Source organism: Amphiura filiformis, chromosome 12, assembly GCF_039555335.1.
Source record: "Amphiura filiformis chromosome 12, Afil_fr2py, whole genome shotgun sequence".
Lineage (NCBI taxonomy): Eukaryota > Metazoa > Echinodermata > Ophiuroidea > Amphilepidida > Amphiuridae > Amphiura > Amphiura filiformis.
Genome location: NC_092639.1, coordinates 34998542 through 35022985, shown reverse-complemented (window position 1 = coordinate 35022985; position 24444 = coordinate 34998542). Strand labels below are relative to the sequence as shown.

General features: G+C 37.6%; 1 protein-coding gene across 1 annotated transcript in view; it reads right to left on the bottom strand.

The window, feature by feature from the left end:
* Positions 1–24444, bottom strand: part of LOC140166115 (cleavage stimulation factor subunit 3-like) — an 83360-nt gene that overhangs the window by 46667 nt on the left and 12249 nt on the right.

The following is a 24444-nucleotide window of genomic DNA, read 5'->3' as shown; positions in this document are numbered from 1 at the left end:
CTGACGACTAGAAAGTTCCTCAAAAGCGCTCCCGGTAAGCAAAATAAACAAGTAAATAAACAAGTAAAGTTAATTGTCCACTCTGAAGTACAAAGTGACAACGCTCGCATATACAGTGCATTAGCAGTGCGCAGTGCTGCGTCGCAGCCGAGGTATGCGTGCCTTCAAAGTCTGCATAATTTGTGCGTCTTTGTCGGTACTTGCCGTACTTCAGAGTAGACTGACTATAGTTTTGATGTTTAATTTAGCTTACATGTTATAAACATGTTTTGGTTTTCGTCAAAATGTTATAATAAACATTTAAATATTAGGGTATAAAGGTCATGAAAATGTTTTACACCATTTCCTATGAATAAAGATCGCTACATTTTTGGACAGCTCTTACACGAGCAGCCCAATCCATATTGGTCTTGGAACAAGCGTCTTCTTCAAGTTTCTAGATTGAGCAGTTTTGTTCAAAAATGTGTGCTTGAAATAAATGAAGCAATTGACTTGCTTTGAAAATTCAGGGCATTTTTTTTCCTGTTTGCCATTACCAATTTTAATTGGTTAAACAGGAAATAAAATGCCATGAATTTTATTTCCTGTTTTGTAAGTTAAGTATATTTCTGTATCATCACCCTACTATGGTAATTTGCAAGTCTTTTTTTTTTTGTAATTAAGAGAACAAAGTAATAATAATGTCCTTGAAGCATGCATCAGTTACGTGACCACCCTAATTATTTCCTTCTTTGTATCATTTTCACGTGTTCTTCTTATGCAAGATGCTTGAACCAAAATACCTTTCGTAATAGGTTGACAATATACGTCAGGAATTGACGTTCAAAGTACAAAATTAATGAAACGCCACATTTAGCATGGGGGGGGGGGTAGGAAGTCTTAGAAATTTGTTACTACAAAACATTGCAACATTGCATATTTTTGGCCCATTTCCTTCTAATTGCAAAAAAATTTGACTTTAATTGCCAGTTAGAACTTTAGAGAGGTTAAGATTTAACTATGTTTCATTTGGCAAAATTTTGAGTTCTTTAAAGGAGATCGGAGGCTTGATAGGTGTGTCGTTTTCCAACCATGTGCATGATTTTTCTTGGGATGGGGCCAACCACAAAAACTTTTCCGTTTTATACATTATTGTCCTTAAGGGATCGGATAGCAAAGTTTGCATAGTATTTTTTGTGGGATAAGGCAGGCATTCTCTGGCCAGTTTTCGGGCACCTGGCTAGCCGCTGAGATTTTACTACCCAGGTAAAGACAGTCACCATTGGGTAACCCGAAAAATAAGAAGAAAAAATCGGTTTTGGAGTGTCCCTGGACTTAGAGCTAAATGCTAGGATCTAAATGGTTGACTAAAAAAATTGTTAGTTTTTATATGCAAATATATTTTGTGTTCATGTCACACTCCATTAACGATTTCAAAATGACTGCATTTGTATCCATTTGAATTAATTAATAGAATAGAATAAGCTCATTAACATATAATTTTTGCCAATATTTTGCGAAAAATCCATGCATAAATGTTCAGGGTACTTTTATTTTGCATGCTTCTGCCTTGAAACTTGGTCAAAGTGTTTCTAATATGTCCTAATGTATTACAGGGTATATAGTGAAGTCACCCCCTAATTTGCATATTTGCATAATTATTATTTATGCAAATTAGCTCATGAGCCTTTCCAGTCCTTTTAGCTCATTAATTATATTGATTATTGACAAAAACAATAGGATGCAAAGAAAATATAAATTGATGTATTATGGAAACTGTATGTCCGAATTGCTCCAAACAAAAGGCATGATCAATAATTGATCAGGGTACTTCACCCTACTCAATTAATCTGTTTAAAACATCCTCAAAGCATTTCCTAATTTCTTGAAAATGCCTCCAATACCACCTTAAAAAACACAAACAATTTTGTTTGGTTAATAATTTTAGGTTTCTGTAAAGGTTGCTAAAATGGCTGCCACTTCCAAATACCCCTGTCAATGCCACTTGTACACAGGGGGGGGGGGGTATTTTTCGACAGGATGTGCAGCTTGAGCTTCCAAACCCACACCCATTTGTACGGGTAATTTTACAGAAAATAGTGACCCATATCTAAGGATTTTCTGAAAACAGGCACCCATATCAAAGGATTTCCAAAAATATAGACCTATATCTACAGATAGCAATGTAAGAATTATGTTTTTCCCATATATAGTGTGAAAATATTTAAAAAGGAGACGGATGTCTACAGATTTTTTTTTTAATACACAGACCCATATCTAATGACCCATACCTACCTGTTGCAGCGGCACATCCCCATACGGTATATGCGAGTACCCCTGAGCAAGAGTGTTGGAGTGCAAAATGGTGCTACAATGCTTTTCATTACGAAATAAAGCATGACTTTGATGCAGCATCATTCAACAAGCACATTCATACCCTAATGAAAAGCATTGTCACATAAGCCCGGTGAGATCACTCAAGTTGAGTTACTGACTGCATGATTGTTACCAAAATCATGGAAAAATGGGTCAATTTGAGGGAACGTCCGCGGACAAAATTGTCCGCCAAAATTGGTAAACTCGCCTGGTTTGTAGGCGGCCGTGGCAAATACAATGAGACCAGCCCTTTTTTAAACAATTATAGTGTAGCGTCTATCTGTGACTCAATTTCACTGAATTGTTGACCCAAATTTTATTTGATAGTAAATACTATATTTCATTTATTACTAACTGACTCATCCACTAGCTATGGCCATAATCCCATGGTTTTTATTTTCCTCTTTTTTTTAGCAACCAGCCCTGATTGGCCCAGAACCAAGCGGCACAGTGGCCAGTCCGCCCCTAACCCTAACCATAGATCATATTAAATGATCTATGCCCTAACATGGTCCTAACCCTATTCCTAACACTACCCCAATGCTAACCCTATAAACTTATCCCTAACCTTAATATAAAAAAAGATGTCTTGTAACCCTTTTTAGACTAATAACCCTTTTAGACTACTATTATGTTTTGATGAATCCAAGTGTGTGAAAATATTGGATCCAAAACATAATAATGATAAAATTGGATGATTTACGACCCAATATTTATTAGTCTCGCTCTCGCTTTGAGTTTTAAAATATTGGACTCGGCTACATTACATCTCGTCCAATATTTTAAAACTCATAGCTCGACCAATAAATATGGGCTCCAATTTTTTATCATAAATGGGCTGTTTCAGTAATCATATACCAAGACAACAAGTAAAATTTGCAAATCCCCATGCCCACTTGTATTGCATCAAATATACAGTAAGCCAAAGAATTAAGGTACCAGTTATGTTCACCCCTGTATATCCTAAACAAAGACAAATATTCAAAATTAAAACAAGCAGCCACTACCTGTACTCTTTAGCTATGATTTAAGACCACATTTGTTGAAATTGGTTGACAATTAAAGAAACGGTGATCTCAAGCCTAAGGAAGAAACAAAATCAAAAGTTGCAATTTTGTGTTCTAATCAATGAAAGCACGACGCTAGTTTTAATGTGCTAATCAATGGAAGCATCAAGCATGGCATTAGTTCTCTTGTTCGAGACGCTTTTTACAAATCAATAGGGCTTGCAATGGAGCAAACTGCAACATTTAAATTTGCATCTTCCTTGGGTTTTTGGATATCGTTCCTTTATTTCTTGAACGATTTCAACTAATGAGGTCTTAAATTTGTGCTAAAAGACACAGCTATTGACTGCTGGTTCCAATTATGACATATCTGTCTTTGTTTAGGATATACAAGGGGTGAACATAACTGGTACCTTAATTTTTTGGCTTACTGTATTACCTGGGGTATGCCATATTCATTTCTATTCAAAATAAAAGACAATTTAATGTGCCTTCCCAGCAAACACAACATGTTTTATATACATGTATATTAGACCAATATTTTTAAAATGTTGTCAAAATGTTGTCAAAATGTTATTGTAAAATGTTTTTGCTAACATTTTATGCCACATATTTTGTAAACACTTAAATAAAATTATGTTAGAGAATCTGTAGTATTTAATGTTATGAAAACATTTAAATACCCTTCATGTACCCTTTATATAACCCGACATTTAAACACTTTATGGTAACCTTTTCTAACATTCTGTGAATACACCTGTATGATGCAACTGGCCTTATTATACCCTAATGATGCCACATGGCTTTAATTGGTTGCATTTTGCCCTGAAATGTTTGTGGCTCAATGCCTTTTCCATTAACTGTGTGTTTTTAAATCAATTTTAGCACAAAATGATATGTAATTAATTAAAGTTATTAATTATTTTAAACTGTTGTGATTTGGTAGTTCACAGCAACGCTCTGCAGGGTCTATTGTTCTATTGTTTCCGATTAGAGCGCTGACATATTGGAAAATGTTGCCAATCAATATTCATGAGAGTGTACATTCAACGTCCAGTTTGCGAAATTGGGTGAGTTGTGTTTGGTAGGTGTGAAATACATCTGACTGGGCGTTTTAATTACGTAACGAATAAAGGCATTGACATCGTCGAATGGCTGCCCAGTGCTGTTATGTGTTTAGTTATTATATAGGCCTAATAATTATTATTAAATGTATTCATCATTCCTTTCTTTTCCCTTCTCTGTACTTATTCTTTCCTAGGCCTACATTTTATCACTCCCTCGCTCTCATTGTCCCCTCACCCTCCCTCTCTCATTCCCATCATTTTCCTTATATTTCTATTTATCTACTTGTCTTTATTATCCCTTCCTCCAGCCCTCATTCTCATTCTCCATATCCCCTCCTCCCCTCTTCCTCCCTCCCAAGACTTCTCACAGAGGTGAATCTGTCCCTCCCCAACCCCCTCCCCTGTTTGGGTACGCCACTATTTCTATACCAATCTGCTTCTTAAAATAAAATTAAATTGAAATTTCTTAAAAACAACCTTTATAGGCCTATACTTATACTTACATGTAGGCCCTATACGTATATGATTACCATTATAGTGTAATATAGATATATGGACTGGAAATGGCAGCCTTCATACATTCTAATGTGTAATCGATCACCAAGAGCATTCAATTTATTTAAATGAAACACCTATCGTCAGGTGGGTGGTAAAGATGATTGCATCGACAGCTAAAGCCTCCTTATAGTCTTCAGACCCACACAAGCACACATTTGGGATACATTGAGTACAATGGTACCACTTTACACATGACTGCCCTTACACATGACTGTAGTGTGGTCACTTATTGATACTCGCCTGTTGTGTAGAGCGTTAATATGATGCCGGATCAGTGACCAATTTAATGGCGGAACCCCTTTATTCGAAACAATGGTACCACTTTTATGAATAGGCTGTCGCAACTTCTAATCGGCATCAAACGAACAAAAGATTATATAATCTATTGCGACTCTATTTCTATTTAAAACCTCTTTGGTTCACAGCATCTTTATATGAATGGTAGTGAGCTTTGGCAAAAACTGCATTGCTCAATTCATAGCGAAGCGTGAAGAGCTCTTATGAGCGTGTAGAAGAATTAAAATATCACAGATGCACTTTTATCCTGGGGGGCACTCAACTTTGGAAGTGACGGTATGTGCCTGTCAATAGGCCCCCTCTTTTGAAGTCGACTATACCCGATGACCCCCCTTTTTTAAAAGCCATACCCGATGACCCCCTTTTTTTAGTTGTGGCTACCCAATGACCCCCTTTTTTGGTTGCGGCTACCCAATGACCCCTTTTTTCTAGAATAGCATCATCAAAATGCAACAAAAAAATGCCGAAACTGTCAAATGTTTTCAAAATTATGCCGAAATTTTCAAAATTTTGCTCCATTTTTTCAAAATTTTCTACCTGATGACCCTTTTTTTTAAATCTTATACTCGATGACCCCCTTTTTCAAAATATTGTACCCAATGACCCCCTTTTTTATTTTGTTTGTACTCTATGACCCCCTTTTTTTTTTTAACGCTTTGTACCCGATAGGCCTCTACTTCGCGACTCCGGTAGGCACATACCCGTCACTTCCAAAGTTGAGTGCTCCCCCCGGGACTTTTATAAGTGCTGCGGTTCTTGAGTTACGTTGTAAAGAGGGCTAAAACAACAACACTTTTGTAAAACGTACATAACTCATTAACAACAATAAATTAAGCAAGTTTGCAAAGTATACGATTTGTAGAATGAACTTTTGCAAAACATCAAGGTGTTAATTTTCAATAATATATTGATCTAGATAATGAAAATCGACCAACAATACCTCGTCTACCCTTAAAATCACTCAATTTTTGACAAAGTTATCTCACAGACATATAGATTTGATATTAGAGGTTAACCCCTTTTTTAATTTAATACAAACTGTATTTTCTTTTTTAAAGACCGTTCTTGTTCTGTATGTCCTGTACATAAATATTTTCCCAAAATTTGATTAACAGAGGCTCTAATCTGGAAAAATACATCTTAACTAACCCTAACACTGACCCCCAGTCCCCGCACTCCGTGCATCCGTGGGTATTCAATTCATGCTCGTCGAAAATTTCACGAAAATAAGGGGTGTTTTTAGATGAAGAAACACGATTCGCGAAACACACAAAAAAGGGGTGTTTTTTCAAACCATGTGTTCGCGAAATTGAAATAAAAGGGTATTTTCATCGAGCAGCATATACGCGTTTCTGCCAGAAAAGGGTAGGCCTATAATTAGAAATATTGTTCGCGTCAGTGGCGAGCGCAGCACATTGAAAGAGGGGGTGGGGGGCAGGTTGTTCAGTTCCCCCCGAATGGAGTCTGATTAGGAGCAAATTTTGATGTTTGAAACATTTTTTCCCCCGAATGACCACAAAAGTGGGGGGTCATGGCCCCCTGCCCCCCCCCCTTTGCGCACGCCACTGGTTCGCGTTTTAGTGAAAATAGGGGTATTGTCAAAGGGCAACTAATTCACGAAATCGTTAAAAAAGGGGTGTTTTTCCCCTAAAAACTTCGCGAAATGAGATGCAAAAGGGGGTGTTTTTAAAGTTCACCGACAAGCATGAATACCCGCGGATGCACGGAGTGCGGGGACTGGGCACTGACCCAGGTTTTTTGCTATCGGAAGTCACAGAAGATCCGAAAAAGTCAAGAAGAAGAATGTTTGACTTGGCACCCCCGTGATTCGAACCTTTGACCCCCGCATGCCAACCGCACGATCGCGGACCGGGAGCTACACGGGTAATTCCGTCGGTATTTGACACTTGCATGACGTGATTGCGTCATCGCAGACCCTGGGATGCATGCATGCGCAGAATTTTTCATCGTGGTATTCTGTGGTATTTTTGGGTGTAAGGGTTAAAACACGCAAAGCAGCTGCATGGAGAGCATGTAACAGCCTGAACAAAATCTGGAGGTCAACTCTTCCAAAGAAATTCAAGATCCGTTTGTTTGCTGCTACCGTCGAATCCGTTCTAACCTATGGATGTGAAGCATGGACTATGTCTCTCAGACTATGTAAAGAACTTGATGGTTGCTACACAAGAATGCTTAGAACATCAATTGGAAGCAGCACATCACGAACAAAGAACTGTATGGTGACCTACCGAAACTTTCACAGAAGATCAGAGAGTTTCACAGAAGATCAGTCACGTTACGCTGGGCACGCGTACAGAAGCAAAAATGAACCTGTAGCTAAGCTGATCCATTGGACACCAAAACATGGAAGCAGAAAACCTGGTAGACCCCCTCTAACATACGTGGATGTATTGAAACAGGGCACTGGACTGGATGTTATGGATTTGGGAACGGCCATGCAGGACAGAAGGGTTTGGCATGCTGTTGTAGTTCGAGGACACCACTCATCTTAAGCAAGTAAGTATGTAAGCAAGGGTTAACACATATTGGTTGTTGTTTTTGTTATTGTTTCTTTCTTTAGTTCTTTCTTTCTTCTTTTGTTTTTCCTTTCTTTCTTTGCTTCTTTCTTTCCTTCCTTCCTCCCTCTCTTCTTTCATTTTTCTGTTTCTTTCTTCATTCATGTTTTTTGTTTCTTTCGTTTTCTTTCTTTGCTTCTTGCTTTTGTTTTTCTTTCTTTCTGTACTCCTTTCTATAAAAATATTTATAACTTATTATTGAACATTTATCGATGCACTTATTTTCTTTATGTTAACATTCAAATAAATAAAATAAAAAGAATAAACAACTTCACAGTGTTAACAAAGGGCCTGCCACTATAGTTGAGAAAATATGAGGGCACATCAAAAGCAATTATCACAGATATCGCTGATATTGCCCTCACCCCCCCCCCCCACAGGCTGTACTTAGCTGTCGCGCGAAAATGTGAATGTTTTTATTATTATTAATTTTCTTTTTCGGACTTTTCATGCATGTTAATTCAAACTGAATTAATTCTTGACAGTTTCGATCTATACTTTTCGTATACACATACGAATACTACACATTTCGGTCCGTTTTGCCCCATGTCCATCCAAATTAAAAGCACATGGCAAGTTGGAATAGTACATGTGATGAGAAACTAATTTAAGATTAATATACCGATAGGCTCATCTCAGCCATTTTTGGCATGCTTTCTCCTAAAAGCATGCATTTTGTTCCGAAATTGATAGTAATAGTCTTCCTTGAATCAGGTAAGTGCCACTAGCACTTCCTTGTTTGAATGCAGCCAAAATTTCCTAGCATGGCAAAAAGGAAGTGTCAACATGATAATTGATAAATGAGAAAACTAAAATTAAGAATTTGAAAAGAAACTGATTTCCGCAGACTAAAATAGGCTCATTCTCGGCCATTTTTGGCTCACTTTCTCCTCATCAGGTAGTTTGTAACTAGTAGACAAATTACTAGTCTCCTAGCTCATTTTAACGGCAGTTTAGAATCAATTTGAAAATTGACTAAACTATTTAAGTTCAGAATGAATGTTTTTACACGTGTTGGTAGTAGCAGGATTATCTCATATTCCTAGTAGTAGACATATGTAAAATATTTAAAACAATTCTTCAACACTCACTTTTTTTGTTCCGTATATTACAGAGAAACCCTTCTCTGATTACGGAGAAACCCTTCATCAGTGGGTGGTAGCTAAATGTTGACTGGTTGAACCTCTACCCAATCTGAACGTTGGTGGCGTCCTATGTATTACCAGAAGAGAAAGTTTTACCTTGACCTTTTAGCACCGTTTAGTAGGGAACTCACCTTATCATATCCAAAATGCACAAGATTTTGTGCAAAAAGTTCTTAAACTTAATGACGAGGAAATTCAAACTTCATACAATGTCACAGCCCTTTTTACAAGAGTGCCAGTGCCTGGGGCCCTAGAAGTAGACCTCTGAAGCCGTGTTCAGACGCATGGTTTACACCCGGCGGAAGGTCGGAGGATGGTTGTGGTAAGCAGTAGTCGGCGGAAGGTCGTGGGAAATGTCGGAGTAGTGCCAGTGTGAACGCTAGTCGAGATAAGCTCCTCCGACCTTCCCATGACCGATTTACTCCTGACTTTTGTCAGGAGTAACGCGTAAACACGACCTGGTGGGTCGGAGTAGCTGCCCGTGTGAACAAGTATAACACAACCAGTCAGAGTAAGGTGAACTTTTACAATGAGCTGGTGACTTTTTGTTTGCTTTTTGGGAAAGATCACCATTAAGCAAGATGCAAATAGTGCTCGATGCGATGTTCATCAATGCACCATTTCATACTTTTTCTTCATTCTATTTGCCACTGAGCTCCTTGCTGTTGATCATGTTGATGGGCAAACAGTAGTGATGCAAAGGGTAGGCGTCGAGAAATTAGTAGTATAAAAATGTTGAAAAAAAATTAAAAAACAGAAGAACAAATTGCGGCTGACAAAAAAAAGTAAAACACTGTCAGTGGTCAGCAGCAATTTGTTTTGATCAATAAATAAACAAATTTCGTTTGGGCGTTTCGATGATACCCAATCATATTGGAACTCGTGCCACTTGTTGAAAGCAACGACATGTATGCAGCACTGCCACTTTAGGCCTACTTCCAGAAGTTACTCCGAGTATTCAATGGTCCCCTGCGAAGGTTGTGTTAAATTTGTCTGCGAGCCCGTGGTAAAGTAGTCGGAGTAAGCGGGTGTGAACGCGTGCATGTAAAATTAAGTAAATTCTTTGGAATGCCGGTGTAAATTTACGCCGACTAGTACCCACGTCTGAACATGGCTTTAGAGACGGACAACAGCTGGAAAGCAAGCACATACCTTAATGCAAAGGTTTGCTCAATGTTAAGTGAGGGAGGCAATTTGCATAAAGAAAGAGACAAACCCCATCCTAAATAGGGACAGAGGCTGTGAACTCTCAAGACTAAATGATTTTCAACTGGAAATACCTAGGACTCCACTAACTTCCACATTGGGTTGAAGATCAACCAGTCACCATTCAGCTACCACCCACTGATGAGGGAGCCCGGTGACAGAGATGGGTTTCTCCAAAATATACGGAACAAAAATGTTGAGTGTTGAAGACTTGTTTTAAAACATTGGGCTATCCGCATCAAGTGGGATGCAAGCAAAATCATTAATTCACTTTGCAGCTTCAACGCAATCACCTTTCAACTTCAAACTTGGTAGGGCGACAGGGCCTGGTATTTTTAAGGGCTGTACTAGTTTTGTGGTGATGTTGTTTTTTCAATTTTAAATAATTTTTTTTAAACACACCAGGGAAGCAATTTTTTTCTTTTCCATTTTTTTCATCTCATTAGCGGGCGAAGTTTTTGTTGTTTTTAGAACTCCCATGCCTGCCCCAAATGCTTTATTGCTCCTAAGCCTTCTATCAACCCTAAAGGAATTGGGGCACATACATAACTAATTTGTTCACATTGTAAACTTCGATTTTAATGCCATAATGTAAGATCTTATAATAGGGATGACCAATGAACCATCAACTTGATTAGAACACTCCCATAGACATGCAGGGAGCTCAGCTGTGCACAGCTTGCACCGATATTTCTAAATCAAGCTCATTCTTTTATTTTTCAATATTTTCAATACTTCATTGAATTCATTTTCAATACTTATTTCTTTTCCTGTAAGTGTGAGTTAAAATTGGTCCATCGCCACAAAGCGCTTAATTGCCAGTGGCTCAGTTCAGCACTGCTCAAGAATGACACAAAATATTCAGATCAATAAGATCAGGTGAAAAACTTGGCCTACTGAGCTGTACTTTGGCAGAGTTGCCCAGGGCATAGAAAAAGGCAGTAACGCGGGAACGCAGTTCCCAGAAAATCTTAAGAAGTGACAGAAAATAAATGAAGTGACTGCCAAATTGCACATTATTTTCTAATTTTCATGTGTAATTGTCAATTTGTGTTCTCTAATACTCATATTGGTGCCTCAAAATGCTATTTTTTATACCCCAGCAAGGATCGGGTTACCTTTAACCCTAACCCAACTAGGACTCACTAAAGCTCACTATTAAAACCGCTCTGTGTGCATGCATTCCACGGGACTTGATGACGCTTAATCAGACCAAGTCATATATACCCAGGGAATCGTTGGCGGGCCAACGCCACCTTTGTAGCTACATGCTGGGGATCTTCTGCGTGGCATGCGAGGGGTCCGAGGTTCGATTCGGGGGTGCCAAGTGACTTTCTTCTTCATCTTCTCTCCTTTTTCGTTCCTTCTTTCCCTTCCGATAGCACAAAAACCACGGGTAGGGTTAGGGTTGCCCCTCCCATATGCCTCCTTAACCCTAACCCAACTAGGACTCACTAAACTGACTAAAGCTCACTATTAAAACCGCTCTGCGTGCATGCATTCCACGGACTTGATGACTTAATCAGACCAAGTCATATATACCCAGGGAATCGTTGGCGGGCCAACGTCACCTGTGTAGCTACATGCTAGGGATCTTCTGCGTGGCATGCGAGGGGTCCGAGGTTCGATTCCCGGGGGTGCCAAGTGACTTTCGTCTTCATCTTCTCTCCTTCTTCGTTCCTTCTTTCCCTTCCGATAGCACAAAAACCATGGGTAGGGTTAGGGTTAATAGTGATAAACACACTGTTGAAAATGGCAGAAATTTCCTGATTTGCTGCAATTTGGTCAATAGTTCCCAGAAAGGAAAAATTATTCCTATGCTCTGGAGTTGCCAGTAATACCTCTATCATACCCTCTGTAAAAAGGTTAAAAAATTGAACAAGTAGATCTCAAGTTACAAATTAAATCACCAGCTTCCCTTTGGAATTTCCATACTCCTTTCGAATCATGTTAAGAAGACACCTTTCTGAACATAAATGTGAAGTTTCGTGCTCATTCAATGTATTTTTCACCTGATCTCAACCCTAAACGTTTTCTTATATTTAGGCCTATATCATCTACAACTTGCTGCTGGCTATACCTTGCTGGCTATCACTTTCAAGGGCGTAAACCACCAAATAACTTCTCCATTGAAAAGCACGTAAAAATCACCTTTTTTAAACGGCGTTTTCTACCAGGCGTGACAATATTTTTCACTTTTTAACGTCATCCCTGTATTAATTAAGGACTGAAATATCATTTAAGCTTCAATTTTGGGGAACTTTACGGGTTCAGTTTTTTATTAAAAAATGTTGAAAAGCGACGCCACTATTTCAACGCCAAAACTAGCATTAAAACTTGTTCAGTTAGCAGTAATTCGGACAGGGCCTACTTTTCTTGTGAAATCGATTTGTATAATTTCATATCTATTTTAGTCATTAATAGGTTAGCATCTTTCATTTAAATCAGAACATGCCAACCTCACGAAGAACATGGTCCCTAAGGACACCACATTGTCTCATGTAGCCATATACGTTTAACCGGAACTCATCACCATTGCACCTTTCGCGCAGTGATTTAGTGTAATACGCCCTCAAAAGAAGTACCTGAATGTGCAACCATAACTGTTTCAAAATAGCCCGCGAAAGTCATGCAGGTAACTCCGAGGTCATGCATTGAATTGATTTGAATGAAGAATACTACGGGAACCAGCGCCTTTTGTTAGAAGTCACACATGAAGTGGATAACCTTTATTGTTGTGAATGAGTCAATGAGCTTCAATGGCACTTAAGATTTTGTTTGCATACACCTACTAATTGGTCATATTATACCCAATAACATTGACATTTTTGGTTGTGAACAAAAATTCACCTGGACTAGTACAATTTTGATTTTGTGCCATATCGGCCATCTTGGATGATTTTTAGCAAATGTTCTCTAAATGCATGATTTCAATGCCTCAGTTTGAAAAAATAATTTATGCCATTGACTAGTAAAGTGCCATTTTATAAGAAACCCCTTTGATACTTTCACAATATGCTTGTTTCATGTTTCCATATATGTTTTATGTTAAAATAAAGAAATATATAAAGGTAAATATTATGCTTATGCCAATTTTGCTCCCAATTGCTATTTTGGACTTGGTCATTTTATTTCGTTCCAATGACCGGTCAGAATGGGAAACTTTGAAAATTCATAATTCGAAAAGGTTTTGACGGATTTTTACCATTTAACCACCAAAATACTTCTGTTGATGAGTTCTTTCCAGAAAACAATCTTTTGTAGCAATAGGGGCAACATGAAATTTTGATGGTTATCCCTACTTATAACATGATCCCAAGTTCTCCCCCCTTTATTTATGAATATTAATGGGCTTAGTTTGCTTACATTTTCATTAATCCAATCTGCAGCTTAAACACAATAACCGATCAATTTCATTATTATGTTTTCAGGGTTATTAGGAGTTAAGTAAACCTAATAATGATAATATTGGATGGCTTATTTCGCATGATACCATAACATATCGGATTCGTCATACAAATATCGAACTCGCCGTTGGCTCGTCCGATATTTTTATGACTCATCCGATATGTTATGTATCATGCTCAGCCATCCAATATTATATCAAACTTGGGTTGGTGATTGGATATGGTGGCCTGATGTGCAGTATAGTTTTGTGTCATGTTATTAGCTTAAATATTAATGAGCTTATTTGCATATTTTGCCTACCTTTTCATTAATCCACTCTGCAGCTTAAACGCAATAACCAACCAACTTCAAACTTGGTTTGGTGATTGGATATGGTGGCCTGACGTGCTGTGTATAGTTTTGTGTCATGTTATTGGCATACTTATGAATATTAATGAGCTTATTTGTATATTTTGCCTACATTTTCATTAATCCGCTCTGCAGCTTAAAAGAGTGTTTCGTGATCCTAGCATCCTCTTTTTATGACATTTTTCAGTACATATCCACGAAAAAAGCCTATTCCCAAAATTTCAGTTGATTCCGATTTTGCGTTTGCGAGTTATGCATGATTATGTGTATTACACTGCTCCATAGTCAATGCGTTGTAATTTCGTTCTGGTGCTCTGGTTCTGGTGCACCAGAACGAAATTCAAATTTCACGATATCTTTGCAAAACAAATTAATCTGCAAGAAATATTTTGTACATAAACATTATGTAGCCAGAGGTTTCCAGTGAGATAAAAATCTCAACTTTTTTGAGAAAAGTGGGGGGATGAAGCTGTGGATCACGAAATGCCCCTTTAAACGCAATAACTGATCAACTTTTAACTTGGTATTTTGAGTGGATATGGTGGCCTGATGTGCTGTATAGTTCTGTGTCATGTTATTTGCAATTTATGAATATTAATGAGCTGATTTGTATATTTTACCTACATTTTCATTAATCCGCTCTGCAGCTTAAACACAATAACCGATCAATTTCTAACTTGGTGTGGCCTGATGTGCTGTATTTTTTTGTCATTTTATTTGCATATTAATGAGCTTATTGGCATATTATTTGTAGTTTACAAACCTGTCTTATTAACACACCTTTGTTTGGGGCCACCTTAATTACAAACTGTGTAATTCTAGTTACTTTAGGCTTTCCCATGGGTCCCCTAGTGACCCCTACTATTAGCCTAATAAAATTGTAATATAATATAATAGATAATATTGTATAGCCACCCGTGGACAGAGGAGTGATTACAAGGTCTGTTCAGGTATAGCAAAATCATTCCCCCTATTTGGCTGAAGAGGAAAAACAAAAGATGCCAAATTGCTCAGACCACAACTGAAATGTACCCCTTGAAACCTAATTATGGGATCCTAACTGCACTTAACATTTCTATGACCTTTTCTAACATTGACATTTTCTTTCCAATCTCAAATAGGTTAATTGCCTGACATTTACAGGCTTGCTTGCTTGCTTGCCACTAGCTGGTTCATAGCCCCTATGATTTGATTTGCTGCAAGCTATAACATACTTCTAGTTCTACTAGTACCACATTGTAAATTCCAACAGCTACTCCCCATTCCAGAAAAATATAGCACTAATTTTTGTGATTAAAAATTTCTAAAAAAATATTATCAAGTTCTGTCAAATGAAACATAGCTCAATCCTAATTATTCATTTAGTCCTAACTGGAGATAAAAGAAACAGTTCACTATTTTACTAATTTCTGGAAAAAAGAGCCAAAACATGCATTTTTGGCATGTTTTCTGACAACCGAGTCACAAAAATCACAGACTTGGAACAAGTCTAAGCATTCAAAATCTTGAGTATGTGCCGAAATTTTGCTAATTTTCACTTTTTTGCGTTACTTTAATTAAATGGTTGCTGATTGGTTGGTTATAACAATGAAACATGTTTTTTCCCAAAATTAAAATGCATAATCTAAAATTAGTCTTAGTACAAGTCTTTGGGCTTGATTGTCACAGTATACGAAAAACACCCTAAAAACGCATGTTTTTGGCCCTTATTTCCAAAAATTGGCTAAATATTTAAAGTTGACTTTCATTGCACTAGTTAGGACTAACTAAAGGATTAGGATTTAGCTATGTTGCATTTGGCAAAACAGGATATTTTTTTATTCAAAAAAATTAGTTCTGTATTTTTCTGGAATAGGGGTAGACATTGTATCATTTTCAAAATTACCATTTCATGAAAATCCAACAATCTTAATGTGATTCTTGGTGACATTACGTACATATTTCTACTAATTTGCAATATTTTTGACAATACTTTGACTCACGGACCTTGACAATAGCTAGAGCGGTTACCGCACCAGAGCTGAACCATGGTGTTTTGGCAGTATATTGTAGTGTACCAACCCCTGTTACATGTTTCAGACATGAGGAGTGTCACCCCCAGTAAGGAATATTTTCATTGTATTCTTCACTTTTTTCTCTTTCATTTGACGCCACCCAGGGGGTCATACCTTCTTAGCAGTTCGACATATATGAAAAGGACCCAAAAATAGGACTAATGACCAGGTCTTATGAGGAGTGTCACCCCTGGTGGGGAAAATATTTTATTATATTCTTTACTTTTTTCTCTTTTATTTGACACCACTGGGGGGTTATACCTTGTTAGCATTTCGAGATATGAAAGGGACCCAAAATATGAATATTGACCCGGGTCTTATGAGGAGTGTAACCCCCGGTTGGGAAATCGTTTTCCTAATTCCTATTGGATATGGATTGACTTTAAAATTACATATAATATCAAATATTGTTCCCTTTATGCAGCTTTGTGAAAATTTTTGGTATGTGTAAGTCAATGTTTGTCGGGATGTGTCAACGGTCCATGCCTTTGTTGGTGGGGTGTGTGTGGATGTAGATGCGGAGTGGGGTGTGGGGCGCGAATTTGGTGCGAGCTGAGGGTATTACTACAATGATGATATCACACAAAACTTCACACTTCAGTGGTTTCGTGCAACAAAGATTACTCTAAATTTGTGCCCTGTATAGCCAAATGATGAACTTTGTCGCTGCTCATCCCTTTGAAAGGGATTTTTTATTTCTCTTTCATTTGACACCACTCAGGGGGACATACCTTCTTGGCATTTTGAGTATGAAAAGGACCCATATGAATATTGACCTGTGTTTTATGATGAGTGTCAACCCCAAGTGAGAAAATATTTTTATTGTAATACTTTACTTTTTTCTTTCATTTCCGGGTGGTCATACCTTTTTGGCATTTTGGAGATATGCTGTTTCTGACCAAAAAGCAAGTGAGTAAGTAAGTACCGTTAAGTTTAAGTTAGATACTAGATAGACTAGGCTGATACCATTTTATGGTTCAGCAAAAAGTAAAGGGTTGAAGATAAGTACCCCCATAAAACAACGAAACATTTCTTTGAATAACCTGAAAAATTAAAAACCTGTAAATAGAGGAATCTTTTTGCTGCTCGGCACTCGCTGCCCTCCCAAAGTTCTCACTTGTCAAAATCCTTTTTCTTTGGTAAAAAATAATCACTTTTTCCAACAAGGCGGTCCTCGAACTACGGTGGACATTCCCACCAAATTGGATGGACCTGCAAAGCATGTTTCCACCAAATTGATCCCAAAATAACTCAACATTTTTTGTACGGTGGTTGAGCCAACCAACTTTCATGAACCTGCAACAATGTATGACAATTTGACCCCAGATGACCTTGACATTTTGGGCCCCCAAATCCCCCCATATCATCCAAATGGTTGTTTGTTCGTTTCTTTCTTTCTTTCTTTTGCTGTCTGGTTGTTTGTCTGGGCAGAATCAAAAAAGTTCCCCCTAAATACTATTTTCAATCAATCAAAAAATATTTGATGAAATGCAAACTTGTAAAAGGATTTGTGTAGCCTTATTTGTTTTACACCTATGGCACACCTAATTGGAAGCGCCACAGCGTCATTATGCGTTCAGTCACAACGGTTCATTATGTAAAAAAGAAACCACTTTAAACTGTGTTAAAAATTGCACCCGAGTCCATAGGAGTCAACTCTCGGACAATACAGCAGACCAGACCTATTCATGTGTTTGTTCAACAACTCTTCCTAATCCTATAACTTTGTACAGGTGCCAACCGTTGTTAATCCGTGATGAATCCACACTTTGCCAGTAGCGTATACGCGAACGCAAGTTAATAGAAGGGCGTATATGCAATAAAAAGGATCCGAAATTTGCCATACCTGAAACGTGTGTGCGCTACATGTTGCCCTTTTATTCTGTAATTATTTTACTGCGATTAACAGCAAAGCATTGTATGTTTAGTGACAAGGACTAAACTGGTCATTCCTCATGAAATAATCGTGTGAATTAGACGATCTTAAGCTTGTTTTCGTTGTTGAAAGGGATTCAATAATCTTTCACCGTTGTTCATCATCGATTAACAACTTGCGTCTGGCGCGTCTGCGTGGTTTACTTCGCGAGGACAGCTAAAGCTAAAGCTGCTCTCAAGTAAACCACACAGACAAGGCGAACGCATCATTGTTAATCGGTGATGAACAACGGTTAAAAAGGATTGAATCCCTAATTACAGAAAACCTGACTGTTTATGGGCTCAGGTGCAATTTTTAAAACGGCTTCTTTTGTTACATAATTAACCATTGTGACTGAACGCAATAATGTGTGACGCTATAAATTGGCCCACAGGGGTAAAACAAATAGGGCTATACATATCTTTTTACATTTTTACATTTTGTAAAATAGTTTTCGACTTATTTTAAAAAGTATTAGGGGGAACTTAGAATTTGTGCACCGTGTATATGGTGGTCTGATGTGCTGTATAGTTTTGTGTCATTGTTATTTGCATATTTATAAATACTAGCGGGACACCCGCGCTACGCGCGGGTCCCCGCTAGGTGAGTAAATGGGAGCGTTCACTAAAACGGAAGGAATTACTGAACAGGTAGAATCATTGAAAAGGTAAATTTCATTTATCTGAGTCTGACCCTCGTTAAGCCTAAGTTTCCATTTTAGCTTCTTTAGCTTGTGATTTCCGTTTTCATGTTATTTATTTAGTCCTCAGTTTAAGGGCTGGGGTATGAATGTTTGGACAGTATTTATTGTGGGACATTAGAGCACATCAGACATATGTCGAATTGCATTCTGAATACGAAGAATGTCATTTTATATCAAATAATTTTGATTTTTGAAATTAGCAATTTAATACACATTTTATGGCAAATCATAAAAAATTGATATTTTTGATATTTAACAGTACTTGAAGTAAACTTTATAAATCTGATAATTTATACTTAAAGTGTATGTAGATGGGATGAAAAGCCGACGATCAATTGAAAATTTTGACCTTTTCGTATTGAAGATATGGATTTTTTTCCCAAAACACCAAAAAAAAATTAGGTCTTTTGGGAAAAAAATCCATATCTTCAATATGAAAGGTCAAAATTTTCAATTGACCGTCGGCTTTTCCTCCCTGCTACATACACTTTAAGAATATGTCATTAGATTTATATAATTTACTTCAGGACTGTTATATATCAAAAATTTGAAAAATATCAAATTTTTATAATTTGTCATAAAATTTGTATTATATTGTGATTTTCAAAAAATGAAAATTATTTGATATCAGAAAGACATGCTTCAGATTCAGAATGCAATTCTGATAGGTCTGAGGTGCTCTCATGTCCCACAAAAATACTCATTTTAGATCCTTAATAGCTTTTTTATTTAAATCATCTAATTTTATTAGATTTTATTATTCTTTTCTTCTTTAGCCTATTTTATTCCCGTTTTCATTTTCTTACTGTGACTAACTGTAACCCACATACTCGTAGGCCTACCTGTTTGTCCTCATTTTGTTTTTTAATTACAGTAGGCCTACCTTTTCATGTTGTTTGTACTCTTTAACACACATCTTTTCCCCGTATTCGGTCGTTCACCCGTATTATCATTCATTACGTGACTCTCGTGCGTTTACGCTGCATGGCGTAGTGCTGCGTTACCAGCTGGGTATCGCTGAGCTTACGTGAGCTGCTTGGCATTAGATACGCCGGCACGACGCAGCATGGCTAGCTTAACAACTGACTCCTTTTTTGTTTACCCAGCATAGCAACGGATCACATTTTCACTGATTTTGAGGCCAATTCTTGACCGTTTTCAACCAAATAAAGTTTAAACACGCTCCCGTATATTCATCGATCTCCCGTATGAATTTGGAGACATTTGGATCGAAACTGACGGAGCCTTTCCATGATACATAGATACATAGATACAACATTCCCCTATTTATAGTAAGATTAATGACCTTATTTGCATATATTTGTAAATTTACAAACCTTTGTTTCGGGCCACCTTAATTACGAACCTCATAATTCTAGCTTGTCTTGCTACAGTGACAGTGGCATAACTAGGAAGCGGGGCAACATGCCCCGGGCGTCACCCTTAAGGGGGTACTACTACTATTTTTGCATTTTTCTCAAAAAATAATTACACACTGGTAACAAAAGTTATGTATATTATTGGGGCAAGGAATCCAATTACTACACTGAAATTTCAGTGACTCAAGACAAGCGGTTCCGTATATATGATAGGAAACGAGGTACATCCTAGCCGTACCTTATTTTTGATCATAAATAACATACCGCTTGTCTTGGGTCACTGAAATTCCAGTGTAGTAATTGGATTCCTTGCCCCTATAATTTACATAACTTTTGTTACCACTGTGTTATCAGTTTTGAGAAAATGCAAAATAGACACACATTTATCGAGGGGTGTAGTACCCCCTTAAGGGGCGCCAAATTGACCGATTCAGCATCTATTCTGCGCCCCTCCAAGCGATGAAAGTCAAAATTTTCATTGAGAGAACATTTTAAGACCGATATTCAACTTCTAGTAACCAAAATTAATTAGTGGTAGGCCTTATTTGTTCAAAATTTTGTGCACTCCGCTCGCAATTGTTTCAAGAATTAGGGGCATTATGTATCCTTAGCCCTGGGCGCCACAACCCCTAGCTATGCCAATGCCCGCATCTAAGATATTCTGGGGGGGCACCAATTTTGTTTCTTGCCCCAGGCATTATGCCACTGTACAGTGATCATTCCCACCCAATTTGATGAACCTTCAAAAATCTACGGCAATTTTTCCTTGGATGAATGGGTGCTTAGTTCTTTTGTTGGCAAGAAGAGATGTAAAATTCACTTGTAAATGGTACATACAACTGAAACAGTTGCAAAGATCTAGACCAATGAATCATTGTCACTGAATGATGGATGCATGGGTGACTGAGGGATTCGCAGAGACAGAAAGGTGAAGCAAAAAATGCAAACCAATCATAACATTGCTAAATTGAGAACATTTTGTACATTATATGAATGGGAAAAGGATGTTGAAAAGTGTGCAACTTTTTTTTGAAAGCATCATTTTTGGAAAATGTGATTATTTTTGACTGAAGTAATTGTTTTTGGAAATGGGACAACTTTGGTTCCTCTATTTCAGGTTTTGAATTTTTCAAATCAACAAATTGTATGTCCCGTACTATAAACCATGAAACCCGTACGCAAGTTAGCTATGCGCACCCGTGCGTGCACGCACGTGAAGTGGCGTGTACGCCGACTCGCTTACGACGGCGCAGTTTATGTTAGACATGTGGACGCGTTTATTAGCTAGGTCGTAAACAAACAACCGCTATATATTTGCCCGAAAAACTCATTTTTTTTACTGATTTTGAGGCCAATTCTTGACCGTTTTCAACCAAATAAATTCTAAACACGCCCCCGTATATTCCTCGATCTCCGTATGAATTTGGTGACATTTGGGTGAAACTGACAGAGCTTTTCCGTTCAAACCCACAACATTCCCCTATTTATAGTAAGATTAATGACCTTATTTGCATATATTTGTATTTACAAACCTTTGTTTGGGGCCACCTTAATTACGAACCTCATAATTCTAGCTTGTCTTGCTACAGTGACATAACTAGGGGGCGGGGGTGGGCAACATGCCCTGGGCGTCACCCTTAGGGGGCACCAAATTGACCGATTCAGCATCGATTCTGTGCCCCTCCAAGTGATGAAAGTCAAAATTTTCATTGAGAGAACATTTTAAGACCTATATTCAACTTCTAGTAACCAAAATTAATTAGTGGTAGGCCTTATTTGTTCAAAATTTTGTGCACTCCGCTCGCAATTGTTTCAAGAATTAGGGGCATTATGTATCCTTAGCCCTGGGCGCTACAACCCCTAGCTATGCCAATGCCCGCATCTAAGATATTCTTGGGGGGGGGGCACCAATTTTGTTTCTTGCCCCAGGCATTATGCCACTGTACAGTGATCATTCCCACCCAATTTGATGAACCTTCAAAAATCTATGGCAATTTTGCCTTGGATGGATGTTGAAAAGTTTGCAACTTTTTTTTGAAAGCATCATTTTTGGAAAATCATTAATGTGATTATTTTGGACTGAAGTATTTTTTTTGGAAATGGGACAACTTTGGTTCCTCTATTTCAGGTTTTTGAATTTTTCAAATCAACAAATTGTATGTCAAGTTAATTGAGTTTATACAAAGAAATGTTTTGTAATTTTAGAGGCGATTATTAACTTTTGAACCCTGTATTTTTTTTTTACTTGCAAAAGTGCCCATAATTTATGATAATTTTGAACCCAACCTTTAACTTGGTTAATTTGCATTTACAATATATGCAACATCTTATTCTGCACATTTTCACCGATTTGACAAAAGCACCAAAGTGCACAGTATGTAGCTTCCTAATATAGGATCAATTTTTGGAAGGGGTAAAGATGCACTGCTACCAGAGATATCTGGAGTATACAAAAATGCACCAGAGTAGCTTTTGACAGGGGAAAAGGTCATCAAACTTTACACAGGTATAAATAGATACTAGTAATCTGAGAATTTTGAAACTTCATATTTATGCTGAATATAGGCTAATATCGCTCCCCTGAAATAATAAGATATTGGCTTGGACCCAAAGTTTGTTCTGCAGAATGAAATCCTGAAAACACAGCCCCCACCAGTTGACCTTTGACCCCACAGATGAATTCATACAAACTTACACCATGAATGCTTAAAGTGCCTTAAACACTTGTTCTTCATATGTACCAAATCTTAGCTTTGTAATTCCACTTTTCAAAATTTAAAAATTTCACACTTCTTCGACAGAGAATAGCCAGCATATCAACATGTAAAATTTGGCAAAATACCCAAATTTCATAATCCCATCTAACCAAGAGGTGGAGTAACATTACAAGATTTGGTACAGGTAGATATCAAATGTTTAAGCATATTGTGTAAGTTTCAAGTGTGTCGGAATTCATCTGTAGGGTCAAAAGTCAACTGGTAGGGGGCGGTATCTTCAGGATTTCATTCTGCGGAACAAACTTTGGGTCCAAGCCAATACCTTATTATTTTAGGGGAGCGATATTGGCCTATTAAGCATATGAAATTTGAACATTCTCAGATATCTATTTATTTTAAGAGTACGAGTGGACTCTGGAAACCGTACACCGAGAAATATGATGAAAAAAGGGGTTTAGGGAGACCCTTAACTTAAAAATAGTGTAGTTCTTGTACTTTTTAAGGTCAGATTCTGCTTTTTTGGATGAAAGTCACTCTACATGTAGGTAGCAATTTTCAGCTTGATATCTTTTTCCTAAAGTCAAAATATGAGTGTCCCAAAACAGGACAAATTCAATGACGAGAAAAAAAAAAAAAAAAAAAAGGGGGGGTTAGGCCAAATTTCGACAATTTTTCCACATGTTCATTATTCCCATTGAGGTATGCTAAATGATTTTCAGCAAAATTGGGGGTGACCTGCCAACCCATTGGTTGATTTGGCATGGAATCACTCAACTATACATTTTCTGAATCCTTATGACTAGAGGAATACATGGGAAATGTTTTTAACACAAGTTTGAAATTAACTTTGTGTAAAGTTCTATGACCTTTTCCACTAAAAGCTACTCCTTCAGTTGCTATCAGGCACTTTGAGGTCATCTACCTATGGCAAGAGAACACCTTTGACCCCCCCTACCGCCCGACCCCAGTGGTACCGTCTGACCCCAGTGGTCATCCACTATTGTTGAAATCTTTTCTCTTTTTATGGTCAATTTGTCATTTTGACTTACGCCCATTCAAATGCTTGCAATATGCTTGTAGAGGTCGCACATGATCAACTAGAATTTTAAGACCTTGCTCCAAAGTCTATAATTTGGCCCAATTTTAGTTCACAAGACCCATCAAAATGTTGAAATTTCAGTTCATCAAGCCCATATTTTGCCAAAAATCAGTTCTTAGTTCCCAAAGTTTGGCGCTCTGCGCCGCACACCTCATACCAAAATTTCAGCTGAGTGCCCCCGGGGTTTGCATGACTAAGGTACACATTTTTGTTGTAGTGTTCCATATGGGTCTAATCTAGAGTGGCAAGTTTTCCGTGATTTAAAACACTGAATTCCGCGATTTTCTGTGCGTGGTTTCAAATACTAAATTCTGTGATTTTCCATGATGTAATTTCAATTCTGTGTTCACATTCGAGGTAAAAAGAAGTTACTTGCATTATCTTTTTAGTTGTTTTAAGCCTGATATCTTTGACGACGGACTTCATTTTCATTATTTAAACTCACACCTCATTAGTTTTTCATTTTCATTTTTCTCAGGGAAAAACATGTTTTCCATGAATTTGTCCGCTTTTTCCATGACACGGAAAACTTGCCACTCTAGTCTAATCCCTTCATTGTCCACAAAAAGCATAGCCTATGTATTTTATTCTTGGGCAAGAGTTTGTCAAG